The following is a 10,798-nucleotide window of genomic DNA, read 5'->3' on the forward strand; positions in this document are numbered from 1 at the left end:
TTTGGAGACCAGGCGGGCAACAGAAATAAAGTTACCAGCTCAAATCTATGCTTTTCCTCTGTCTAAGTGCAGCTTTTCATCTGAGATCACATTAAATGGGTCAGAAAAACTATGCTAACAGGACACTAATGTTCTAAGCCAGCATCCTTTAAAATACAAAATCTCAGCCAAATGAATTCAAACTGACTCATTTCTTTTGCAGAGTGAAGTATGCAATTGGGAAAAAAAAGACATTTTGGAATTCAAATATAGTGAACAGGCGTGAATATATTTTAACCTAGTCCAAAGTAATTTAAAGGATGAGGGGCAGAGGGAATAAGGAGTGTGTCTATCTGTATAATCTCACCCTTTGCCACTGAAATATTTGCAGATAAACTGAATATTTGCAGATGGGAGCACATCTCTCCAGTCAGAAAAATTTGTCTCCACTTCCAGAAATAGGTGCATTTGTAAGTGGTTATAGGCTCTTCACACATAATAGACAGTACTTGCATTAGCAAGTTATCCTGCTAAAATAAATGGAGAAGAAGTTCCCTAAAGTCTGTAAATGATGATATATTATTTCTCAGTATTTCTGGTCATATAGTATACATACAATTGAAAGATAGTTGGATGTGTCTGACACTTCACCAGGAGCTGCATGCTTTCATTTTCAGGCCAGAAGCAAGGGATTCTGAAAGGTAGACTTCTCACACAATAGTTCTGTCCTGCAGATACAAAAACTAGAAGTATGTGTTTATTAGGGGCCATTTATAAATAATTTATAAAGAGTGAGCTGATCAGCACATTGCCACATACCTAAATTAATGTCCCTTTGGAAAATATAAGTCCTAAAGTCAATTCTACTGCACATATCTGCTAGAAAACTACAGATTGGAGGATCTATGATGAGTTCTCTATTGTAAACACTTAAATGATTTTTTGCATGTATACATGTGTTTGTGGCTATTTGTACATATAGTACACACCACAGCACGTCATTACATGTATCTGAAAATAATTGGTAAAATATGCTTGAAAACATCATTGTCTCCATCTGCTTCCCTCAGGTTTTAGCACGACCAGGCATCCAGAAGATAGTGACAATGTCACTTTTTGCTTGTGCCTGAAGCACTGCTGGATGAATCCTGCAGATCTTGCTGGCAACTGCAGGATTCCTCTACCCTATTTAAAAGAAAAAAGGAAAAAAGGAGCTAAATGCTGTAACTTTGTGTTCTTTTACTCCTAGACCAGGAATCTTTAGCAATTATGATTCCAGCATGTTAGTATTCCTCTAAGACTGTTCCTCATAGTGATTGAGAAGGATTTCAAGTAATCTCCTTACAGCTGGTTGTAAAATATCAGTGACTGAAGTAGACATAGGAACTGGCAGACACTGGGACGCTGAACATTTGCAACATTTTTACTTACCTCTGGTGCTAATAACACTTCAGAAGACCGGGGAGGGAGAAGGAAAAACACAGAATCTAACATTTCCGCTTCCATTTATGCAATTTGTTATTCTTTTCGCCTTCAAGCAGTGAAAATAGAAGTTGTTTGTTAATGTCCTGGTTCTCCTGGCTCATGTAAAAGGGCAGGCAGATAACATCTAGTAGCTGTGCTGGGTTACTGTACGTACTTTTTTCACTCTACAGTTTAATGCTATTGGGTTTAATTAAAAAATATGTGGTGTCATTTTCAGTGATATTGCTTATGAAATGGTTCTGCATTACACAATGATATTGACTGTGCAATGAATCAGACAAACCATGCCAGCCTCCATCTGGTTACGCCTGTGTTAAGATTCAAGTACACAAGTTTGCACAACACCTCATTTTGGATTAATAAAATTGTCCTGTAAGAACATGGAAACAGAACCTGGAGAAATCAGATGCTGAATTCTCCTTCCATCAAGGACCTGAAGTTGCTGGATGACTTTGTATAGTTGGTAAACATGAGCAGATGTGAAACTGATCTAGAAAAATACTTACAGAGCAACTAAGAGCTACCATGAGTGCAGGCATTTTGTTCCCAAGCTATCGGAAAACCTGCCCTAATTTCTGCAAACGCAATTATTCACAAGTGTGAGATTCATCACTCTGATAAACTGTGACTGTCCCCTCTGAAGTATTTTCCCACTGCATGCTGAAAACTAATCTTGCTGTGACTGGTTACTTTACTCTTGCAGTATTTATTTTTTTTTTTAGTTCCTCGGTTGTATGGTGATTGGATTAATAAATGGAAACCAGATAATCATGAATGTACTTTCAAATGGATAACCACTCATATCAAACTACACTCAGCTGTACCTTTTCATAAGTATATTAAAATATATAGCATGGAGGATCAAATACCTATAATACATAACAATCCACAAATGAAACACATTTAACACTTATTCAGAAATATGCTTGTGAGTCATTTTTCACCTTATGCCAGATTTATGATTTTATACAGAGGAACTATGAAATGTTTCAAAGCCAATTTTAAGCATTTATTACTACCAATAAATGCACACACAAGCTAGGTTACTGCTGTAAATCCTTCTGATGTACAATATTCTTGTACATGTACTGTTACATACAGGGCAGCTTCATAAATGGTTGCAATACCTTTCTGTTTAAACCATTTTAAGATGCTTGCTTAAAAGAAAGTGGACTTTCAAAGCAGATTTAACCACATTTCTTCCAGATTATGTCAGTTAATATACCAGTAACAATGAAATTTTACTTCCCTTTAAGAAAATCTTATCTGAGTTAAACTCACTCCAGCAGAAAACCTATAACTAGTTCTAAACCCTTTACCTGCTTGTTGTGTGTTGAAAATGAATCTTCCATGAGTATAATAGAGTGATATATCTTCCATCTGCAAGAACTACTTAAATTTTTTCATCAGCCATTCCTTTGTTACATGTTAACAGAGAATCTACCTCAATTCCAGACCATGATATGTCTGACATGTAGAGACAGGATACTCATACATTCACAAAAAGTGAAAAAAGCAAGGAAGTTTCAATGGAGATAATTAATGTCATGATGTGGAAGGACATTTAGTTCTCTCATGTTAGACCTCTTAGGACTGCTAAAATTGGAATCACAGGTCAGTAAATCATCTTCATCAAAGAAACGGTGCTCAGCATTTACTAAACTGCTAAAATATAGAGCTACATGGAGCCCAGGAGGGCAAAGAGACCTCTGAATGCTCTTTTTTTTTAATCTGAGTGTCATCCAAATGCTTCTAAAAATGTCCACGGGAGTTTGTGTGTGGTTCTGAAGCCTACCTCATTTGTATTGGGAGCACATCCAGCTCCTCATGTGCCTAAAATGTCTTAAGCAATAAAACCTTTTGAAAGCTCTAAAAATAGCAGTGCATGATAAAAGCTATCATTCTGAAAAGTAGTGCTTCAAAATTCATGATGAAATATAGAAAAGGAGCAGATTCTGGTGAAAATAATGATTATGTTGACCTTGTCATTGGTATCATTTTCTGCTCTAAAAGAATATTCCCCCCTTCAAATTCCATAAAAACAAAGTATTTTCTGTCAAAGTAAGAAGCAAAAAAAAAAAGCAGAAGTCTCTTTGAAGAAAATTTTAGCCTTGGTCTTTTATGTTTTTCCCTCCACTCAACACACTCAACACCTATCTAAGAAAAAAAAAAAAGAAAGAAAGAAAAAAAAAAAACAGAACAGTCCTAATCCATCTGGTCTTCAGTGGTAGTTAGATTTCCCATGAAGTGCTGACCAGGGCTGTCGCACAGTCCCTCTACCCTAGCTCACTACTGTGGAAACCTACAAAGGCACAGGATGCTTGAGAAATCAGTCTAACTTAATAAGTAATCCTAATGCATTTACAGTTATTATTAATATATCAATTAAGAACAGATTTTCTGAGGTGCAGTTTTTCCTTACCCTGAGTGTCTGTAAATTGAGGATGTGGCAGGCACAGTGAGTGTGGATAAGTGAAGTGGTTTCCCTAGAAACAATAACAGCAGAAACTATAAAGCAAAACATCCTCTCAGCTGATGTGACTTTTTAACAGTGCTGATAACATGGAGAACAGACGTAAGTAGCCTCACTGTTTGTACACAGCACACAGCATAGTTCTCCAAATAGCTGAATTACTTTCCATATAAGATCATAAAATCTAGATAGAATCTCACAGGGCTGCCATTAAGGACAAGGGCACAGCGATGACGTTCCAATATTAGTATTATAAGTTAAATATAGCAGCCAGCATTTCTGGTGCCCACTTGTGCTCATTTCTTCTGTGGTAAGTAATTTGTTTCCCTCCTTATAGCAGCACATTTGCATTGGAAAGGCTTGATCACTGTGGTAAGTATGCTTCTAGCAAAATCAGACTAGAGGCCACCCTATTCCTTAGTCCCGATTTTCAAAACTGTGAGTCCAAATTAGGTATACAATCAAGAAATTCCCAAAAGCACTGAACATCCATCAGAACTTAAGGATGAGGAGATGGAGAAGGGAAAAGAGAAGATATGCCAGAGAAATCAGTTCAGTGAGAAACCTTCATACCTTGCTCTTCGAGACAAAGGAAATAAGGAATCTGTCATGGTTTTGGGTTTTTTTTTTGGTTTTCAGTATTTCACATCATAACATCATGTAGTGTACTGGGAGTTAAAGTGTTAACGCTCAAATTCCAGGTACCTATTCCCATACATCATGGAAGTCATGGGATCTGGCCCCTCCGAGTGGGGCAGTCTCTTACTGCGTTGCAGTGGGTGCTGATTTCAAGCTTTTCAGTTTTGACTCAATCTTGGGAACTCTCTCTCTCCTATTTTATTTGATTTATTAGTCTCAATTTCAATTAGATTGTATTATATTGTGTTATCTTGCATTCCAATATCATAGTAAAATAAGTTTTCCTCCATAGATCTTTGCCGTTGTTTCTTTTTCCTTCCTTGAGCCCAGATCCCATCTCCCTATCCCTTTTCTCTTTCCCATTTTGTGGGGCCAGAGCGGGGCCCAGGGGCCTACTGCCCTCTGTCACAGGCATAGATTGATCTAGTTAACTCTGTGACAGTTTTTGGTGGAAAATGTGGGCATCGATCCCACTACCTCTTGCACACAAGTAACTATACATTGTCCTTAGTGGGCAGTGACTGACGTTTTGTTCCATAAATGCACTGTTGAGATTACTGAGTTGGTCTTAAGACTATTCTATTTCTGCACCCACATGCACAATAAAGGGCACAGTGAGTCTTCATAATCGCCTTTGTAAAATATTCTGATACAGTAAATATAAACTGCCATCTGTGAGGAAAATAAGGGAAATATTGGTTTAAAAACATGCTACTTCATAGTTTTTGCTGTTTACCAAAGCTATTTTTTAAGTTCTTTAACACTAGCATACAGAGTTGCATGTTTCTAAGAGGGAAGAGGCAATGAACTTGGTCTCTGCCAAAACCTTTGGCTCAGTAGGTTCACAGAAATTGGCAAAAGCCATGACTGCAGCAGTTTGTGCCTTTGATTATAGCAGACACCTTCATTACAGGCAATGCTCTCAATGTATGTTATGATAATACTGATGGATCAATCGTAAGGGTCGTGTTGGAGATACAAAGTCAAATAAAAGTGTTAACAAACATCCAAGAATTGTACTTATGTAGATCCATGTCCTATATCAGCTTGCAGAGATTAGCTGTAACTCAATTTTAATTGAATATTAGAAAAGGCACAAAAATTACCATGGAAGACTTTAGATTGTAATATACCAGTACACAAAACCAAACCGCACAGGCAAGAAAGGATATCAGTGTCTGTCTATATATAAAGCAACCTTGGAATGCCAAAATAATTTTAGAAATGAATAAAATTAATCTGAATGCCACTCTGAGGTTAAGAAAAGGGTTAATTTAGTTATTTAAAAATAGATTTTGGAGGGCATGTAACTTTGGCTGGCTGTATATCTAGACTAGATGTTAGATAGCGTCAGTACAGGAAAAATGTACTATTAGTACAGAGAAATGGTTTGTAAAGCTCAGATACTCAAACGAGCAACTTTTGGCCAAGGTTTACAATGCAATGCTTTAGCATCCCAGAAATGTACTCATTGCTGAACAAGACTCTTCAAATTGCCTCCTGTCTTTCTCTCTCACTCATCAGGTCATCCATTCTCGACATAACATTTGAAAACAAAACATACCCCACTTTTATATTTAAATATTTCGTGTCAGTACACAGTTTCCACATAATATCCCAAGGTGGAAAGGACCCATAAGGATCACTGAGTCCAACTCCTGGCTCCACAGAAGACCACCCAAAACTGAGACCATATAACTAAGAGCATCATCCAGACACTTCTTGACCTCCAGCAAGATCAGTGTCCTGGGGAACCTGTTCCATTGCCCAACCACCCTCTGGTGAAGAACCTTTTCTTGATATCCAACCTGACCCTTCCTTGATGCAGTGCCATCCAGCTGGAACAGAAAATCTCACACACTTCTGGTGTTGACTCGGAGCTAGTTGTTACCACAGTTATAATCTTCTAACTTGAGTCACCTGGAATTCCAGAGCCCATCATGAGTGCTGATGACCAAGGCAAAGAAGGCATTAAATGTCCCTGCTTTGTCTATATCTGTTTGCAAGGTAACCATTCTCATCAAGTAACAAATAGATGTTCTCTCTGATTGTCCTTTTGCTGTTAACATATTAATAAAACCTTTTTATTCTGCCCCACAGAACTGGCCTACTTAAGCTGTAACTGAGCTTTAGCCATACTATTTTTTTCTTCTACAAAGAGAAACAGCATCCCTGTGGTCCTCCCATGTTACCCAACCTTGCTTCCAGCAGCCATACATTTTTTCTGCAATTTTGCATAGACGAATTTTATTCTAACAGTTCTTTGTCTGTTTCATCTAAGTACTTAAAAGTTCCTTATGGAGTTTCAAACCCTATATTGGATGCAAAACATAACTATTAAAAGCACTATAGGCTGTCACAAATAGCTCTAAACAAAGAGAAATACTTAAGAAACTTCAGAATGAAATGTGGAAAAACCATATTTATAGCAGCTATAATGGGAAAAATGTGATTTACACCTGTGTACGTAAATGCTAGAAAAGTTTTGAAGAGTGTTTGTGTCCAGAGGTACTTTCATACAATTTGCATTCATAAACTACATACTTTAATATCCTCTTCACACTCTTGCAAACTAACAGGTTTAACATTATTACAAAACATGCTTGCATCTACATTTCGTACTCATGTGGGCTGTCAAAAAGTACCTCCTTAATGATAGCAGTGTATATGCCACTGCTGACTCCACCACAAACTTATTGACTGAGGTACTTCGGAAAAGGCAAAATACTGATGAAAATTTCTAAGAGTAAGACAGTTATTTTCTAGATTTTTGCAAGCACTCTACAGAAAGGAGTATCATACAGCTGCAGTCGTCCACAAGGACCTTACTGAGGCAAATAAGACAACCTAATTTAACCCACTTCACCTTTGCTCTTGGGACTCATTCCCTGCTGCCTATCACACACGTCATTCCAATTCCAGCTGTGTAAAGAACAAAGAAAGCTACTTGAATACTACATGTCCTTTCTTCAGATAAGGAAAGGAATCTCATGGAAAGCAAGTTCCAAAACATTTTAGCATACATGTAGATTTAAAAGGGCTTTTCCTTGCTTCCTTCCATGCCACTGTGCAGCCAAATCTATTTTGCAGTTTTTACCAGTCCTCTGTATATGTGCACATGTCAAATTTCAAGAGTCTAATTAAATTAGATATGGTTTTCAAAGATATACAACTGAGTAAGAGTGCCAGCATGAATAATTTTAAGTTGTCTCACTATGAAATCAAGTTGATTTCCTTAATCTTTTGACTTTTCTACTTCACCTTTAAGTCTATCATATCAAAATTCCCTTATTGCAAGAGGAACTGCGGATTCCTAAAAGAATTCTGGGTTGCTACACTGAACTTCTATCTGGGATGATAGGAATGATGGTCCCTATGCCAGCAACTCTAATGAAAGTTACGTTTTCTGAGTATTGTTAAACCAACTAACAAGTGTTCAGATGAACTAAACTGCAGCACTGATTTCTGCTAGTGCTACATTTTACACAATCTTACTTCTTGGAAGTGATCCAATGGAAAGTTCAGTAGCTGGTAGATTTCAGGAGGCATTTCATCTAGTCTACTAGGCTTTCATCTATGAAACAGAGTGCATAAAGGATGCCCAAGCTCCTTCACAGAGTCCTGCCTGAGAAGTCCATTCCAAATCTGCATAGCTTATAGCATTATTTTAAGTAATCCACTTCTGCCAAACATTGTACTTGTGCCACAAAAGAATTGTACACGAAGGAAAAGATAACCACTAGAATTTTAGAGTTTGTTGCATTCACTGATAACCTGACAAAACTCAGAACTCTGGGAACTTCAGAGAGAAAAAAAGTGAAAAGGAGGAATAATTTCTGTATGATGTCAACTTACAGTAATATAAAGAAGAAAGTAGCCATCAGTTACATAATGAACATTTTGAATAAACAACTTGCTGTTAATAGTCTTGCAAGCCCCTTAAACCTGAGGATGACCGTGCTAATGTGAGGATAGGAGAATCTCCTCTTGGGTGCTCTTATACTAAATACTGAAAATAAGATTTATCCCATCTAACTTCAGGTCTTTATCAGTCACCTGCAGATTTGAGCTACAAATTCAGACATCAGACCCTAGGTGTAAGTTCAGCATCTATGCTCCTTTCATGATATTTGACAACTGTTCTGCTCAGAAAAAAGAAAACCTTCTTCCGACAGGTTCTTGGTGACACCAGGAAAAGCATTCAGATATAAGTCAATAATCAGATACTGAAAGAAAATTTGAACTCATCCAGCTTGGGAAAGAGATCTCCAGCAATATAGCATTCCAATAAGCACCCTAGGCCCAAGAGATACTCACCATTCAGTGGCTGGCCTTTATATGAACCCAGGGTGGCTGCAACCAGGGCCCATCCCTTCTGGTAACCTGAGGAGCACAGGTGCAGACAATCTGCCTGTGCTCCCTGGGCCAGCCATACACCTTCACCAGGTGCTCAGCCACCAGTTCAAGCCCAGACCTAACAGTTCCCCTACACAAATCTAGTCAGCTGTGTTAAAGCTACTGAGATAATCAAAACTGAATGACTATTTTTGGATGATCTGAATAGTTTTCTCCCTCCTTCTAGTTGTATTGACTATATTTAAATCAGTTATATAACTTTTGCTGTTTAGCATCATTAGCACCAGGTGTCCAAGATGTCAACTGAAAGCTTCATATATGACATGGAACCTATGGGAGACATACACCCTTTTGGCGCAGCAGTGGAAAACCATGTTGGGTACCCCAGGATAATTCTGATGACAGATGTGTTAGGCATCTGAACTACTTCCTCATTAATTAAAATGGAAACCTAAATATCTGTTTCACATGAAGTCACCTTTCTCTGTGCATGTATACTTAGTGTCTCAGTTTCTCTCAACATGGATGTTTGAGAAATTTATACCTATGCTCTTGCTCATTCATCAGAAGTGCCTGGATCCTCTCAAGCCACCAGTTGTATTTACCAGTATTGACTTGGCCTTTGTGAGCAGGCATCCATGCATCTCAGTATGAAGAGCTTCCTGACCAGAAACAGAAAAGAAGTCTTGTCAGGGAATGTAAGCACTAGTGAAATCTCAACTGTTATTAACATACAGTCAGTAAAGATCCCTAAAACATAGCATACACAACTTAATTCAAGAATCGCAGAGACTCATCCAGAGATGTTTTATTGAGTGCAGGTTCTCTCAAAGAAAACATTAAGGTATTACAGTGTGTTCCTGAAAAAGTACTGTATTTTGATTTACCTCATTTGACTTGCATTGTTTGTCTCCCATATTTGTGTGAATGAGTGAAAACCTTTATCTCCCAGACTCCTACCCCCATTTCAGGACACCATTGTGCAGTTGAGCCTTGGCCTTACACAATGCACTGTAAATCCTCAGTCCACTGTCTAGACCTGTGCTTGCTCTGCTTGCATTTCATCATGACAGGAAATGTATAAATTCTGAGTCAAGTGTACCACAGACCTAAAACAGCTTTATCATAACAAATTGAGCAAAGACCCTTTGGGTCATAACTTGTTTGTATCATCTGATTTGGGGCTGAGACAAGATAAGTTCAGGTATACTTTAAAAAAACGATAAAAAGACTATGTACAAAGGTCAATCAATGTAATACCTTCTATTTATTTCCATGGAACAACAGATACAAAGAGAAAAGAACACTATTTGATAGAGCAAATTCTCAGCTACAAAACATTCTTTTCCAACACAGTCAGCACCATTAGCTATGCCTTGTTGATAGCGGTGAAATGAGCCTGCATGCCACACTTGTAAAAATCTGCACCAGCAAAGGTGACCCACTGCCTCTCTTGCCACTGCTGAAACGCATCACCCACTGCCTCCCTGAGCTCACATCCACTGTTTGGTCTTCATAACTGTTCATCAAGTGTCAGTGAATATCAGTAGGTGCAATTTTACTGCATGGAGGGATTCAATGACACACCTTTGCTTCATATGCTGTTCTGTGTCAGACACCTTTTGTCAGACTGCCCCTCTGCTTCCATCTGTTGCACGGCAACAAGATGTAACAGAATGTTGGCGAGAAGGTTCAGCCTCTACTACCATGCCACAAACATTCATCTCTGACTTTGCAGAACAACGTAAAATAGGAGATGTTACTTTAGAGCAGCCCTCATAACTAAATTTTCTCAATAGCTTTAGCCGAGTTTCTTCTAAACTTCACTTACAGTGTAACTTTAAATATGAGAACAGAAAAACTTTG

At 38.1% G+C, this 10,798-nt stretch overlaps 1 long non-coding RNA gene across 1 annotated transcript; it reads right to left on the minus strand.

Annotated features, from left to right (window-relative positions):
* Positions 1-601: 601 nt before the first annotated feature.
* LOC149919436 (uncharacterized) lies at positions 602-10,569 on the minus strand. The gene is made up of 3 exons (XR_016463576.1): positions 10,520-10,569; positions 9,477-9,594; positions 602-707 (listed from the first exon to the last, which is right to left on the minus strand). It is a non-coding gene; the product is annotated as an uncharacterized LOC149919436 (long non-coding RNA).
* Between the last annotated feature and the right edge of the window lie 229 nt (positions 10,570-10,798).

This window comes from Phasianus colchicus, chromosome 1 (genome assembly GCF_987193195.1).
Source record: "Phasianus colchicus chromosome 1, bPhaCol1.hap1.1, whole genome shotgun sequence".
Classification (NCBI taxonomy): domain Eukaryota; kingdom Metazoa; phylum Chordata; class Aves; order Galliformes; family Phasianidae; genus Phasianus; species Phasianus colchicus.